Genomic DNA, 16702 nt, shown 5'->3' with positions numbered 1-16702 from the left:
TTACTTGAAATTGTTATTATTCGCATTTATCATTTAATTTAGTTTTTTAATTGAAATTGAAAAAAAAATTGCGAATGCTAAATTACTTACTTGGCGAATTTGCTCCTTTTCCGCACTCGTTTTTTGCAACATACTATCAAATACGCGTTACTTACGGATGCCTTTAAGCCTCAGAGGTCTTTGGCATATTCAAAACGGTCTTAAGGGCCTTTGACAATTTAAAACAACTCTGGAAAGGTTTTCTAGTAATTTAAAACAGTTCTTGAAAAGTTTAAGACAGTTGTAGAATACTCTGAAACTTTTCAGAATGTTCTCAGTAGCATTTGGAGGTTTTTTAATCATTAAAATCGGTCCTAGAGGCTTCTGGCAATTTAAAACAAATCTGGGAAAGTTGTAGTACACTTGTAGAATTTTAGAAGGTTTCCAATAGCATTTAGAGGTCTATACACTTTTCAAAATGGTTTTGGAGGCCTCTGGCAATTTAAAACTGTTCTGAAAAAGACAGTTGTAGAGGCTCTGGAACTTTTCAGAATGTTTTCAGTAGCATTTAGCAACTAACTGCTGAAAAGCATCTTTTCCACACTCGCCTGCTTGGTCTGCAATCGCTTTAGAAAAGTATTGCTTTCCCCCTTGTCTGGAAAATAACTATAATGCGAAACACCTCTTGTTATGTTGAAAATAGACTTTTTTAGGTGGTTCAGTTGAATCTCTTTTAAAATGGGACTAAATCAACCAATTCAGAAAATCAAAGTTACAACAATATGGCCTAAAACGAAAACAATTACTTGAACTATCTACACAAAAGGTCCATTTTGCGAAAATCGAAATAGACCGAACCGAAGAAAAGGACTTTTCCTATATACAGAAAGAGAAAAAATTGCCGATAATCGCCCCTAAAAACAGATATAAATGTTAAAGATTTAAAAAGGGAAGCAAATCTGGGGGGGTCAGTCTAGGAGTAATGGTGGATTCTTTCTTGGGAAAGCGATAAAAATATCTAGCCTAACACGGTGATGGTCGACAAGGGATTCGGGGAGCCACTGCAAAAAGCACATTTCCGTCTTTAAATTCCACTTTTTCTACTGGCAGACAAAAGATTTTTGGTGCTAGAAAAACGTAACAGGAAATTGGATCAGCAAAATGGAATGAAGATGGACGGTTTTCGAACAGTTGAGTTTAGATTCAAATATTGCTTAGATAAGATATTGTTTAATTGTTTTAGGGGTTTCATGTAAATATTGTCTGCCAGAATGAGTGATGGGAATCTTCACAAGTTTCCTGCAAAAGCACAAAACTAATTTAAATTGGTTTTTAATTACATTCAGAGATTGTTATATAAAAATCGATGTATTTGGTCATAAACAAGAGGAAGGGCAAACTAATAACTTAAAAAGATAAATTCCACTCGGAATTCGGTTTCGTTCCGGAACGTCTCTTAACGGGATAAAACACGAGTGTCTGCCGACGTGCAGATAGCGCTGCAGCAGTAATTAAGGTTACCCTCAAAATCGGGGAATTTGTATTCATAAATAGAGTTAATTTTCAGTTTATTAGATTCGTATAGGATGTACGCTATATTACTTCGTAAGGAGATGGAACTTGTGAAATATGGTAATCGGCTTGATGTTGTAATTAGAAACTTAGTTGCTTCGGTGATTATAAGGAGGGCTTTACTTTATTCAAAAGGTGCACTTTGAGAAACTTGCTCAAACTCGAAAACTGAATGTACGACCAGCTTTGGCTATATTTTTCTTTGAAAATTGTCGGTATAGGTTTGATATATGGTGCTGTAAAATCAAACACAAAAAACTACCTTAAAGCTGAAAGGTATGAGCACTTAGAGCTTTGAAGGCACCGATAAAAGAAAAATGACAAAATGTCACGATATATCGATGGCTCGAGAAAGGGAATAGAGACTATTTTAATATTGTGTCATCTATTTTTCACGCATCAAAAGTCAAAATGAAACCAAAATCAATATCTCCTACCCTCCATACTTTTACGCGACACAATAAGGCACTTTGACACCGTATAGAAATTTCCAATATGTGAAACGTTTTGGCAAATCACATTAAAGAGGATGGAAAGTTGCCACGTATGCTTTATAGTACAGTTTGCAGCAAATTAGAAAACTTTTTTAATGGTTATGTTTGTTGACCGTAGACTAATCAAAAACGATTCAAATCTACATTAAAACTGGCCAATTCTGCTAAAAAAAACCAAATCTAAAATGGAGATCTCTGGCTAGTTTTAGATGAGCAAGCATCCAAACAATATGCCTGCTTATCGTCTCTCTGTTAACAAGTTTTCTAGGTCTGTGATCGTCAAAGTTTTTATCTTGATGCCGCGCTACACTTGTCATTGCCATTATTTTATCTAGAAATGGACACGAATATTGCTTGTGTCGCCGGACTGACCCTTTTATTTCTTGTTTATCTTCTCAAAATTCTTTTATACCCTTTGATATAAGTAGGGATTATTGGTCTGGTCCTTTTTAAAAAAATAATCACTTCAGGAACATAGTGTGTGACAAATTCTGTCCGATTTTACCAACCGACAAATAAGAAAAAAAAAAACTAAATGTAATACTTGAGGGACGAATTTGTCTCTCCACTGTGCCAAATTACGCTTCGATTTCACGCTGACCTGGGACTGTAAAACTAGGAAATTTACTTTCCTTTGGAGAATTTCAGTGATCTATTTGCCCCACATCAGAATTAACTTATAGACCGGCCAGGTCTTTTATTTCAGTTCCCCCAAAAAGCCGGATTAATGGAGAGAAACAAAAGTTCAATGAAAATTTCGAAGTGAGTTGGTTGTTTACTTTTTTCCGTTAAGTTATTTGGAGGGAAAAAAACAATAAAATGGCTTCATGATGGCGTGGTGATTAACGGGGATATTTACGGTCCGGATATGCATGGATATTTAAATTTACGCCGCGCTTGATAATTTCACTGGTGTATACGGGTAGGAAAAGTTTTAAAAATGCACGAATAGCGTTTATCTGGAAAAATTCATGTAGTGGAACGAATTTTGGGCCGAAATTTTCGATAGCCCCACACTTGAGAAAACCTACAATGCAAGTTGAAAATATTATTTCTATTTAACTGCCTCCACGCCAAATTATAAAACTAGGGGATAAATTGGGTAAAACATAGTTGCAGACAACAATACAAGGTCAATTAAAAATTGACAAACCGGGTATACGTGGCCAGTACCTTGGGGAAATACGGAGAAACTCCCGTTCTGGACATTATTTGCTGCCATTCCGTCCGATAGTGTCGCTGGGGACAAGAATGTTGTGGCCGAGGTAATAATTTAAACGAAAATGGAGAGTATTTGGAAAATTCTGGGTTTATTATTGATTTTCCAAGTCTTTTTTTAATTACTACAGTAAAGCAAGCTGAAATAATGTATAAACCTCTTAACATTTATGAGATTAACAACATTCTGCTAAATCAGATCAAATGACAGTATTTGAGCAGGCTTAACGAATTTTTAAGAGATATTTCATGTATTAGCTAGTTAACGACTACCTTCTAAAGATTTCTCATAATTTTTAGAAAAATGTTATTTCGTACATACTGGTTTAAGACAGTTGTAGAGGGCTCTGGAACCCAATAACATTTAGAGGTCTTCGGCAGATTCAAAACGCTCCTCCCCAATTTAAAACAATCTGTAAAGGTTTAAGACACTTGTAGAAGCTTCTGATACTTTTTAGAAGGTTCCCAATAGCGTATATAGGTCCATGGAACTTTCAAAATGGTTCTAGAGGCCTCTGGCAATTTAAAACAGTTCAGGAAAAAACTTGAGAGAGTTGTAGAAAACTCGGGAGCTTTTCAGAAAGTTTTCAGTAGCATTTAGTGTTCTTCGATACATTTAAAACCTGTCCTAGAGGCCTCTGACAATTTAAAACAAGTCTGGTATGGTTTAGGACACTTGTAGAGGTCTCTGACACTTTTTAAAAGGTTCTCAATAGCATTTAGAGGTCTATGGAACTTTAAAATGGTCCTAGAGGCTTTTGGCAATTAAAAACAGTTCTGAGAAAGTTGTAGAGGGTTCTGGAACTTTTCAGACAGTTCTTAGTAGCATTTAAAGGCCTTTGACACATTTATAACGGTCCTAGAGGCTTCTGACAATTTAAAACAGCTCTGGGAAGATTTAAGACACTTGTAAAAGCTTCTGGCACTTTGTAAAAGGTTCTCAATAGCATTTAGAGGTCTATGAAACTTTCAAAATGGTCCTAGAGGTCACTGATATTTCAAAACAGTTCTGTGAAAATTTAAGAGTTGTATAGGGCTCTGAAACTTTTCAGAAAGTTCTCAGTAACATTTAAAATTCTTTGACAAATTCATAACGGCCCTAAAGGCCTCTGACAATTTAAAACAGCTCTGGAAAGATTTAAGACACTTGTAAAAGCTTCTGGCACTTTGTAAAAGGTTCTCAATATCCTTTAGAGGTCTATTAAACTTTCAAAATAGTCCTAGAGGTCACTGATATTTCAAAACAGTTCTATGAAAATTGAAGACAGTTGTAGAGGGCCCTGAAAAACTTTTTGGAAAGTTCTCAATAGCATTTAGAAGTTTGTGGAACTTTTTAAATGGTCCTAGAGGCCTCTGGCAATTTAAAACCAACAGTTCTGGGAAAGTTTAAGACACTTGTAGAGGGTTCTGAAACTTTTTTGAAAATAGCGTTTAACGATAATAATGTTTTTCAATTCTCAAAATTACTTATTAAGGTGCAGTAAGTGCAACGAATCCTATCTTATAATGAATAATTGTCTTATATTATTGAAATTTTCAGTTTTTTGTATTAGTAAGCTTAAAATATCATGTTTTTTTGTAAATAAAATATCTAATGGTATTTTTCCCATTTAGGGCAAAAACTACTTTATAACGCAATTGCCACTGCTGCAAACGTAATAAACATTTCGTCTACCGAAACCAGCCATGATTCACACAATATAGCCCATCATATAATCATAAATTTAACTCGCAGACAATCGGTTACATTCACGATTGCTCTATCTTCCGCTCCATTTTTAAGAGCAAAGCGCAATACGCGAAATAAAAGCAACCAGTTAATCATTCGATAAAAACTGCAACAACTTTTCGTGTAGTATCTCTTTGCCTGGACCATTGGCTTTTTAGTTTCCACTGACAACATATTATCATCGTTTGCCGGAACCGGAGCCTCATCCTTTCTGCGGTAATGGGCGGACCTCTTTTCCTTGTTTCACAAATCAACTGGCAATTTTCAACGCTTCCCCGCATTTGCGCCCGTTTTATACCATAATTTTTGACATAAATCTCGAGTCGATTAAATAATTTAATGTATTGGAAAAGCACAGACTAAAACTATTAGCAACCGCACAAAAAAAACAAAGAGTAAGCACAAAATCCGCAGAGTGCTGATAATTTGTTACGACCGTGGTCTGGAAAAGCAATGGTCCATGTAGAACAGATCCAATGGGGTATGTGAATTGGTTTTTGCTGCACGACATATACTATTTGAGTTTTGTTTTCGATGTTATTATTGAGCAAACCTTTTCTCGGGGAGAGACGGAAATTGAAAATGTTTTTATCTGGCATGTTTCAAAATGATGCACATAACAGCAGTTCATAATCAACAATTCCCCGTTATATTCCAGGCCCAGTATAAGCAAGGCAATTTATACTCAAAATACAAATAACCGAGGAACTAGTTGAAATTCAAACCGCCTCTACTCGCATTCTGCAATACTAGTTATTAATTTCCGTGCCCTCTCAACCACATAGATTCTTGCCAAGATAAGTTTGTTCCATTCCTTTATATCTCCAGACCTCGAGGTCTACGGATATCACTGGCCATAGCTCAAGTCGAAATTATATGTTATTTTACCGGTTCTGGTGAGATATTCATATGCAAATAGTCCTAGTGCTTATTACAGGCTAATGAAAACCCTCTACTTGTTTACTCATCGTCTGAGACCTACAAACTAGATTACAAAAAATAGTTATGAACAACATTAATATCCGGTCGAGGAAGAGCCATTAATCTCTACTCCATTATAGACTAAGGAATAAAACCGCACCCACACTAATGTATCAGAACTTTGCTCTATCTGGATACAATTTCGCCAGCCTATAAATATGGATTGGTGCTTATCTTTGGCAAACAGACTAAATAAACTAAAAACGTAATTTTCTTATCGACAGCGATTCATAAATCATCGGTCTGACAAAAATGGGAACAACGCCGTATCGCACTAAATGCAAGGGGAGAAATCCGCAGGGGATGACTACCCCAGGTGAGTATGGAATATACGAGTATACTCCAAGGCGAATAGAGCGATCACGTAACATTGTTCAATATCTTTATCAGGAAAAGCATACAAAATCATTATTTACACGCCGAGATTTCTTATAAAATTTATTATCGATGTAGCTACTCCAAAATGATGAAGTTTTATTAAAATATGTCATAACAAGTGTTATTGTTCAGTGTGTTGTGTGTCTTGGAAAAAGTACAAATAATAAGACAAATTTGAAATATTGGATAGCTTAAGTTTTTTGAAATTTTCTCCATCTAAAATTGGGACAAGTTTGTATAGGATTTTATTTATATAAAATATTAATACTTGTTTTAAATCAACCTATTATATTAATGAATTTCTATGCTACAGGGTGTTCCGGTAAACCCAAAACTTATCTTTTTCTTAACTTAATTTTTTTGTACATTTTTTATAATCTATTGATGCACTAGGACCACCCTGTATAAAAGCAGGAATATTGAATATTTTTTTTGTATTTCTAATACAGCTCTTACAGTTTTTAAGATGGTTTAAAATGTGTATAATATTTCCTAAGAGTGACATGATAAGTATGACATATTATACATCAATACCGTCATTTTTTGTCTGATTAAAAGATTAAGGTTAGGTTGTTCTGCTGTTTTGGTTTATTATCAGTTATAATTCTTTAATGGTTTAATTATATTATTTAAGTGCAAAAACCGTTAATACATCAATCTTCTATACGAGGAAATTTCGTACAATTTTCGTTATTTATAATTTTTTGTAGCTCCTCCAATAACAGAGCTACTCAAAAATATATAATATTCATGTACAACATTCTATAGTTTACATATTCTGCATGTATAAAATTATGACTAATACATGAACGTATTATACTTACCCTGGACTAAAATGTTCTGAAATTCTACTGGTTGGTACTTTTTTAATGGTCAGGCTCCAGTTGACAGCCTAAAACGTTTTTCTTCTTTTGGAAAACTGGAATTTGAAGTTAAGTTCTAGAAATAATGATTTTTTCTTTGGATGATCATTATTGTTATTTCACTGACCTTGTGAAGAATAAGTTTATATTAGGAAGTCTCTGGAATTCGACAGAGAAACTTATATCAAGATATAAGAATTGAAAGCATGAAAGTTTGGCATATAAGAATATGTCCTCAAATGCTGACATTTTCTGATACAGGATGAACATACTAGTAAACATCAGAATTTGTCTTAAGTCAAACTCAAAAAACATAATCTAGTCCTTGTATTTGGAGTTTGGTCAATTTCGTCTGTTTCTAGGTATATTATAAACATTTTTCGAGAATTTCAAAACTTTCTTGTTATCTAATTATAAAGGCAAAAACAATGCCCTGTTACCCTAAAACTGAAGTAAGAATAAATTTAGGCAGCCTAACAAAGAAAAAAAAAATATCTTTAAGGGTATACTACAATTTAAAATAAAACCAGAAAATCTTTCGTCTCGAATGAAACGCCAAGAATATTTTCCTTCTCTACAGACAAAAGAACGTGTTTTGGTGTATCGCAGAGATTTGCGGGTAAAATTGCCTTTTTTTCTTTCGTTGTTGTTTCGTCGAGACTTATTGGTGTAATATCGTTCAAAATATGTGTACGCAAAAGGAAACAACAAAATACATAAACTGAGAGAAAATTTGAAGTGTACTACTAACGTAAAATCCGATGTCATTGCCGAGATTTAAGGATGGAAATCCTAGCGATAGAAAGAAATCCCTTCTATTTCGGATTCAGCTAAGAATGACTGGAAACTGACGTTTTAATTCGAAAGCTGGAGCCTTTGGATTTCGTTCCCCAAAATGATCCCAGAGTTAACATTTGACCGTATTCATTCGCAAATCCCCGACCCGCTCTAGAAGAGGCATAATAACTTTTCCAGTGTAAAGGATTTAGGTGTTTTGCATAATGCATCATTCAGCTTTTGTTTAAGTTTCGGAGAAAAGAAGCGGTTTTAAAAGATTCGCTCTAAGTCTCCCAGTTTGCATTTTTAGAAAGTAATAAAATTCTAATTTGGGGGATTTGGAATTAAACTTTAACTGAGGGGTCTTCATTTCAGCTTAAAAACTTTCACCGCAAACTCACTTAACTAATTAAAACAATAATAATAACTTTTTTTCCAAACTGATGAGAATTCGAGAAGAAAAATCCTTGTTTCATACACACAAAAGATATAAATGTGGCAGTATTTCCAAACCTGCAAACACAGCAGGCTATTAAAACCGCGCTCAGTGGTCTCTGCACTGACAACAAACGAACCAAGTTTTATTTTCTTTATTTTGTGAAAATAAATAGAAGATAGCGACGTGGCGTTCACACCCACTAACGGCTTTGGTCGTGCTAACAGTGTTTGCGGTCATAAACTAGCGCCCTAACATGCTAGTTTTATTTACAAAGGGAATAATATATTTTCTGGACCCCGAATTTAAACTTTGTGACAATTGTCTGTTTTCTTTTACCATTTTTTTTGGACTTTTAAAATGCTTTAAAAAAACCGTGTGTATCATATACTCAAGAGTTATGAAAGTTACTGTTTGTGCCTTGAACAATTTTTGCTGTATTTTTAGGGTTATTTTTATCAGAACTTTGCTTTGCATCAACTTGTAAACACAACAAAAAACTTGCAAAAGCAAAGCTTCGATGTTTGCGTCAGCCAACATGAAAGGGTTATCAAAATAATCACCCTTTATATTCAACAAGTACCTCGTTATCTTTTCGCTGTGCGACAGTGCCACGTGTGCATAATGCATGCTCATCAGGCAATATAACAATGGCAGGGCCGTAACAATGTGCAGTGTAATTTTAAATGACTTGAATTTTCCGTTATGCTTTGCTAGATTCTCTCTGGGCACAATATTAATTTCAAAATGACATACAATCACACAACATCCAATACTGGCTATAACGGAATAGAAATTTAAGAGTGTCACACGAATGAGACACTTTATGTGCAAATTTAAAGAATTGTTTCCAGTCGAAGAACAAAACCTCATCGGTGCAAAACATGCAACGTCATAACTATTCCAGAACGGAGTTTCAGGGTGAAATCGTCTCCAATTTGGCATCAAAATCCGGAATATACCCGGAACAACGCCGCTTTCCAGACGGTGGGCCATAAATATCTCGGTGGATCTCGCTAAATTTGAGAGAGACAAAGCCGAAGGTTTATAGGCTGGCTCCCTGCGAAAAATGTGAAGGAATTGTAAATGTGTTGGAAAACACGACTGTCTCTAAATAGGCAAAGACGCCATATTCCCGGGATAAAGTTAAAGTTGGCGCTCAACTTTGTTCCATATATGTTTCTTGATTTATTGTCATAAATGCATTTTACGCCTTGCTCATACTTAATGGATTAGAATGTAGAGTGAGATTGTTTATTTTAACAAGTTAATTTTCAATGTAGCTTATTGTGGATACAACATTACGAATCACTTATACTAAAACAGGAAGAGTAATTTAAGCATTTGCCACACACAACGTATTTGTAAAATTTATCACCATTCCCATTGTTTGCATTAATACCAACCTAACAATAGCAAATTTTGTAGGCCTCCGACAGAGGGCGTAAATCAAAGTCTGCAAAATTTATAGAAATGCGAGCAATAAATCCGTTACGTAACTAACACTCAAGTAGAGGAACGAGACGCTCCATATTACGGAACTATTCCAGGGCGACATGGGGAGCAGTAAATGAAGATATTTTTCATCCGGTAATTGAAAGGAACAAGAAAGTGGAATTCTGACTAGAACCTGCACTAGGCTGTAGAGGAAATAAATTGGTCTCTCCTAGCTCAATTGGTACAAATATGTTCTAATCAATTTCAATTACGAGAAAGCAATAAAATGCCTGATTACATTGCCCGTCAACGGGGGTGTTATCTAATATTTAAACGCTCTAATGGCTGGAGAAACTCGGTAAAGTTTAAAATTTATTTATAAATTAAACGAGTTGAGGAAGCCTTGTCGTCTGCAACCATTTTAAAAAGCAATTATAGCAACGTGAATAAAACAAACTGAACCACATTCAAGCAAACTTTGGAGCGATCTAGTGAACCTACGTTGGGTAAGTTAACTATAAATAATATCTGGAAGCTGGGAAACTTTAGGAGCCTTAAACATTGTAGTGTTTAATTTTATTGTAATATGTAACTTTACAAAGTTTTGATAAGAGGAATAATGTATTAGATTTACATACTTAAGAAGGAATATGATGTGACAGCTGGAAGCATCTTTGAGTAACGTACTTTGTTAACGATATTTTTTTCTGACTTTACCAGTTTGTCCTTAACTTTAAAAACATGTTTGCCATTAATGCGTTGATTAATTGTTTAGTTTTCCAAATACAGTACTATTCTTAGTTAGCCATCTAGTACTTAATAAACACCCTCTACATAATTTGTTTTCAGGGTAATTCAAATTCGATTCTCACCATTGGGATCTCGGAAACTACAAGAGACACAAAAAGAAAAATAAAAAAACTAGATTTTTGACATTGACCCCATGAATTTTTTTGGAAATTGTTGTAAATTTGAAAAACGTCTTCACCTGCCTTAATTAGTTTAGATTAATAGTAGAAATGTGATGTAAAGTGTAATTTTTTAAAATGTCATTTTTGAAGGGTGCCATATCTTGAAAACTGTCAAAAACGCCCTAAGTTTTCAAAATAATGACATTTTTCTTGATAACAAGTAGGTACGTTAATTTGCTCTCAAGTGCTCGTATTAAATTTCTAATAAAAATAATGTTATAAAAGTGAGTAATAAAGCTTTTCATTTGAAACTAAGGTAAAATTAGTTTTTATCTCAATAGTGAGGGTGGAATTTAAATTACCCTGTATATTTTTGAGTTGCTGCAAAATCATCGTTCAAACATCCATTAACAATCAGCTTATCAAAGTGTTTTCACTCAACCACATTTTTTCCTTTCTCTTCTCCAACCAATTTTGAATACTGAAATAAACACTTTTAGGATCTTATCAAATTACAATTTCATTCCTATTCCAGCAAAGTTTATTTACTCCTTGAAACTCCTCGTTTTAATATCAACTAAAAGTAAAACATACGAGTTATTGCATAATCCGTTTGAAGGCCGGCAAGATAAACAAGTTTTGAATATTGCCTCGTTCCCCTTTCAGCTGCAAACTTGTAGAAACTCAAACATCGAGTAGTGCTGAATTTTACGATACTGTTACTCGCCTTTCCCGTTTACTTTAGGATAGGGCAAACAGTATTAAATTTAGCTATCATATACGCGTTTTGCTAGACAAATTCTCACTGACTTACTCGCATATCCAGACTTTGATGTGTTTTTTGAATTAAATGGGTTTGCTGGATGTGACAATTATTTTAATATGGGGGAGACAATTGATGTCAGCCTCAAAGGAGGCACACATAAAGTAAAGTTAAACAAAGAGTGTCTTCTCGGTTGTCGTATCTGGATCTCGGTTTTGTTGTGTCTGCCAAGGGCGATAAGGATAATTACAGCTCTCGGTTAGAAATATATCTTGAGGGAATTTGTCGAAATTTTACTAAACAAAGACTAATACCCTGTTAAGTGTGATTTGTTTTAATGTTTGTCAAAGAGAAATGAATCTACTTTCCTATGAAAAAAGCCAATTAGACTTTCAGCTAAAATGGTTTGCAAAATCTTTGTATTGGCTCTCCTAAATCAATTAAGGAAGTACTCTTGGCCGGTATTTGTTTAGATGAAAAGAAAGTTGAACCTAATGGAAATTTCGTTTTGATGAAAAACAGCTTTTTTGTCCCCGAATGTTTACTCTGACTTTAATAAATGACCGAGCGTTAAGTTTAGGAAAGTGGCTTAGGTCGGTAAAATTAAATATGTGTCTTGTCTTCTACTAGGGACACGCAGCATGATTGATTGATGGTCGCTTTGTTTTTGGAAGTAACATTGGATTTGGTGCTGAGATGGTTGAATTTATCTTACTTTCCTGTTCAACTAAATTATTTTTATTAAACTAAGAAAAATTTAAACGAGAAATATATAAATTTATGCATAAAAATCTCCCTAACAGTTAATTAAGAAATTTCCTTAAACTCTCCATTTTAATTCTCTCTTGGTTTATTTAATATTTTATTAATTAAAAAGAACCGTTTCGCTTTAATTTCATCCTAACCTTATGCATTTTTAACCACAAAGAAATCTCAAAAGAATTTAGATTTGATTTATGTCTTCACCTTATTAAGTATTCCCTTAAAAGGCTCATTTGATTTGTTATTTATTGTTTTAGAGATTTTGATTTATCAATAATAAAGTAAATGAAGTAAAACTTTTCTGAGAAAGTTATTATTGTACCAAATCAGTTCCAAGCTTATAATTTTTTTTATAAACAAGTAGCCTTTCCTAAAAAATAGCATTTTCAGCTTTTTGTTACTTTTCTTTATTATCTCATGTTTAAATTATAACAAATAATATTTTTGAAATAGGAAAAATGATGCACATCTGAAAATCAGGAATATCACAATCAGGAATATACTGACAATTGTCAAAATAACTGTCGTAAATCTCAGAAACACGTCTTGTTTCGAAAACTGTAATTTTTGCAAATTCTAAGTAACTTTTGACAGTTTTGACATTAGCCACAGGTATAACGTGGTTTTCGGAGGATAATTTAGCTAGACAGTCACGTCACCACTGGCAAAATAACTGTCATAAATATCAGAAACACATCTTGTTTCAAAAACTGTACCTCTTGCAAATTCTAGGCAAAGTTTGATAGTTATGACATTAGTGACAGATATCACGTGGTTTTTGGAGAATAATTTAGCTAGGCAGTCACGTGACTACTGTCATAAATCTCAAAAACACTTTTTGTATCGAATACTGCAGAAACATTTCTAAACTTAGATTTTTGCAACTTTTTGACTTTTTGGCAGTTAGAAACAAAATCGCCTGTAAAACTCACTTGGAGTGAGAAAATGACTGTTTAAAGCACATTTTTGGAATCCCCATTAAATTTCCTATCCAATAATATAAAAAACCAATAACCTGAGAAGATACTACAAATTTGATACCGTCATAGAGAAAAGTGGTGTTAAAACTGCCAGAAACACAGTAGGTATTTGTAATTTTCCTGTTAAAGTAAAATATTTACTTTACCGGTAATTTACCTATCACTACTGATTTCAAATAAAAAAAGTGAATAGCGTGTTTGGTGATACGTATTTCGAGCTTTTATGAACCCCCAAGGATCAAAATTATGTTACACTTCCACAATATATCAAGGATCGGTTACTTGGCACAGCCTTTAAAACTGCAAATGTGATGATATGTAATACTGTATGTGAGGGAGGGAATTTCCACTAAAAGGAATTTTTATTAGGAAAAATTTCCAATACATAAACATTGATTAAAGATTTAATAAGCTGGTTTTAACCTGTCTGTATTTAACTAAATCAACGTTAATCCAGGTTTAAAATATCAAACTCTTTTATGGGACTGTATTGCAGTTTGTACATGTTGTTTTTCGAAAACCCGAGTTTAAAATAAGCTTACACTTAAAACAAGCCTCCCAAAAAGTAATCCCAAGCGTCTCTCTCCGCAAAATTTTTATTTCAGCCTCAATTTGAGTCGATTCGACAAAAGCGTTTTATGTGACTAGGGCTTTGCGCTATCTGATTTGGACCGCCGGCAAATGAAAATTCTTTTTTAGGTTTCAGATTTAACTTAACAACAAAGGCAGGGATTTCCCGAACAAAAGGCTTTAGGCCCTTGTGTAGCGTGTTTAGTTGTAAATGCGTTTTTGTCTCTTTAATCTGTTATGTAACATCCGTTGTTATATTTAAATTATTACTTAAAGCTGTGACTGTCATTTAAATTCAACTGAAAGAGTTTTTCCGCTTTGTTAATTTCTTTCGTAGGCAAAATGTGGTTTTGCGGCAGTCAAATAAAACCCGCAGCTTTTATTAGAGCAGAAGAAACAAGTCTTGAAATTTGCCGGGGAGTTAAATGAAGCCAATGGGGTGCTATAATAAGTGCAATGGCCCATTAGGACTGCACTCGAGATGGCCATTACTTTTCAGGACCTGGCATACTTCTGTCTCTTAAAACATTTTCAAGTTTAACAGTGCAGAATTATTCCGAATGCTCGCTACTAATTAGCTATTAAAGTTTACGAGATATTTTAGGGGTGAACTATAAAACTGGACGCTTATTTGTCGTTCCAGTATTAACTGCTATGTTTAAGATCATTTCATAAACTCTGCATAACGAGATTTTTTTTTCCCAGTGAGTTAGAAAAGATTGGAATAGTAAAATTCAGTGTGACAGGAAAATTTACTAATTTTACCAGGAAATTTCAATTTGACTTATTTAAGCTGTCCTTAATCAACTTATCCAATGTTGGGAAAACAGACATAATCGAAATTTGCTTGAAAGATATCAATTTCCTGTCATAGCTGTCAAGGCAAATTTTGACATTAGCCACAGGTATAACGTGGTTTTTAGAGGAAAATTTAGCTAGGGAGTCACGTGACCACTGTCAAAATAACTGTTTTGTATCGAATACTGCTAAAACTTTTCTAAACACTGATTTTTGCAACTTTTGAGCACAGTTTGACAGTCAGGTTTAAAATCGCCTGTAAAACTCACTTGGAGTGAGAAAATAACTGTTTTAAGCACATTTTCGAAATCCTCATTAAATTTTCTATACAATAACCTGAAACAAAAGAACAGTTTGGAAGGACAGGACAAAACGCTTGTAAAACCTACATGGAGTGAGAAAATAACTATTTTAAGCACACTTTTGAAATCCTTAGTAAATTTCCTATTCAATAGGATGAAGAAACACTTCAAAATTTTGATACAGTCAGGAAGAAAAGCGGTATCAAAGTTTGAACTGCCAGAAACACAGTTTTTAAGGACAGTCAGGGATAAAATCTCCTGTAAAATTTAATTGGAGTGAGAAAATGACTGTTTTAAGCACATATTTGAAATTCTCATTAAATTTCCAATTAAATAACCTTAAAAAACACTACATAATTTGGTACAGTCAGGAAGAAAAGCGGTGTCAAAATTAAATCTCTCACAAACACAGTATTAGTAATTTACCAGTCAAATTTTCCTTCCATCACTAGATTAAATTAATTATTTCATCAAACGCTTTATAGGAAATCAGAAAACAGAAAATTTCTGATTTAGAAGTTAAACTTTTTTAAAGAAATTGTTTTTTAGTATAATTATGTAATTAGTTTGATTTGAAAATGTAAGAAAAAAAATTTAGCACTACAAATAGAAATATTCCTATTTTTCCTCTTAGTTTGGACATCTGGATAACAAAAACTTTTTTTGGCTAGGGTGAATGTAGCTAAATGAGATTTGGGCATCCTAAATTAATTAGCGCCACATATACAGCTTATTAGCAAATGGAAGCAGCAAATAATATCCATTTAGCTAACAGGAAAAAGTTATGGCTCGTTTCAAGTGAAAATGTAATCATCTAAACGAGTTTGTGTCATCATTTAATTAGAAAATGGGAAACTATAGTCTAGTGCATTAATATTTTTGTTGAAAGTTTAAAAGAGAGTTTGGGATTTAATTATATTGTAGCTTGAGGGTTTTTGGTTTCAAAGAGAACTCGTTGCATCCAGGAACAAAAGAAGCTTTGAGGACAGAGAACAACTGCAGTTAATTTTGCGACAAGATGTGTTCATTCTCATTACTCTAAGTTTCACCCTTGTCGCCTATTTCCTCATGTAATTTATAACCTGTACGCCAGTGGCGTGTAACCAAAATTTTTGTAGTGGAATCATTAACTCTCCACATAAAACCGTATTCAGGCCCAACAAAAACCCACGTCGAAAACAAGTTAATGCAAATATTCTGATATGAATGCGAAGACCTCATTACATTGCACGAATAATGGCTCATGCCATTCTGCCCTGAAAAATTGCTCGTATACAAAGGCGGAACAAAGGGATTTTGATATGAGCTACGATCATTACTGAAACAATAGCAAACAAATCAGCGTTCCGGCGCTCTTTGACTTTAATTCGCTGCAAAATGGACCAGCATAAAGTCGAAATCGTAATATAAAACGACTCTGGAATAAACTCAACGTTGAGTTTTTGCTCCAGGCCATACGGTTCATTGGACCTCAATGTGAGTGAGACCTGTTCGGTATTGTTACATCCTCCTCTATCCAATTTTTTCCTCTGAAACCTGAGTTTTCCCCTTTAAAATTATAAGGGCTTATCAGTATTGTACCCTACTTTAAGCTTTAATGAGAGTGGCCGGTCCCAAAACGTTAAAATTATGTCTAATTTTACCTGGATGAGGCAAGGAACTACTCCCTTCAACATTCGGGACCTGTGTAAACCGAAACAACAGAGAAATTGGAGCACGCTTCAGTTCTGAGAACAGCTATTTACTACCTCC

The sequence above is a fragment of the Ips typographus genome, linkage group LG6 (assembly GCF_016097725.1).
Source record: "Ips typographus isolate SLU linkage group LG6, UJ_Ityp_2.0, whole genome shotgun sequence".
Classification (NCBI taxonomy): domain Eukaryota; kingdom Metazoa; phylum Arthropoda; class Insecta; order Coleoptera; family Curculionidae; genus Ips; species Ips typographus.
The sequence above is the reverse complement of the archived record's forward strand: the minus strand, read 5'-3'. Positions refer to the sequence as shown.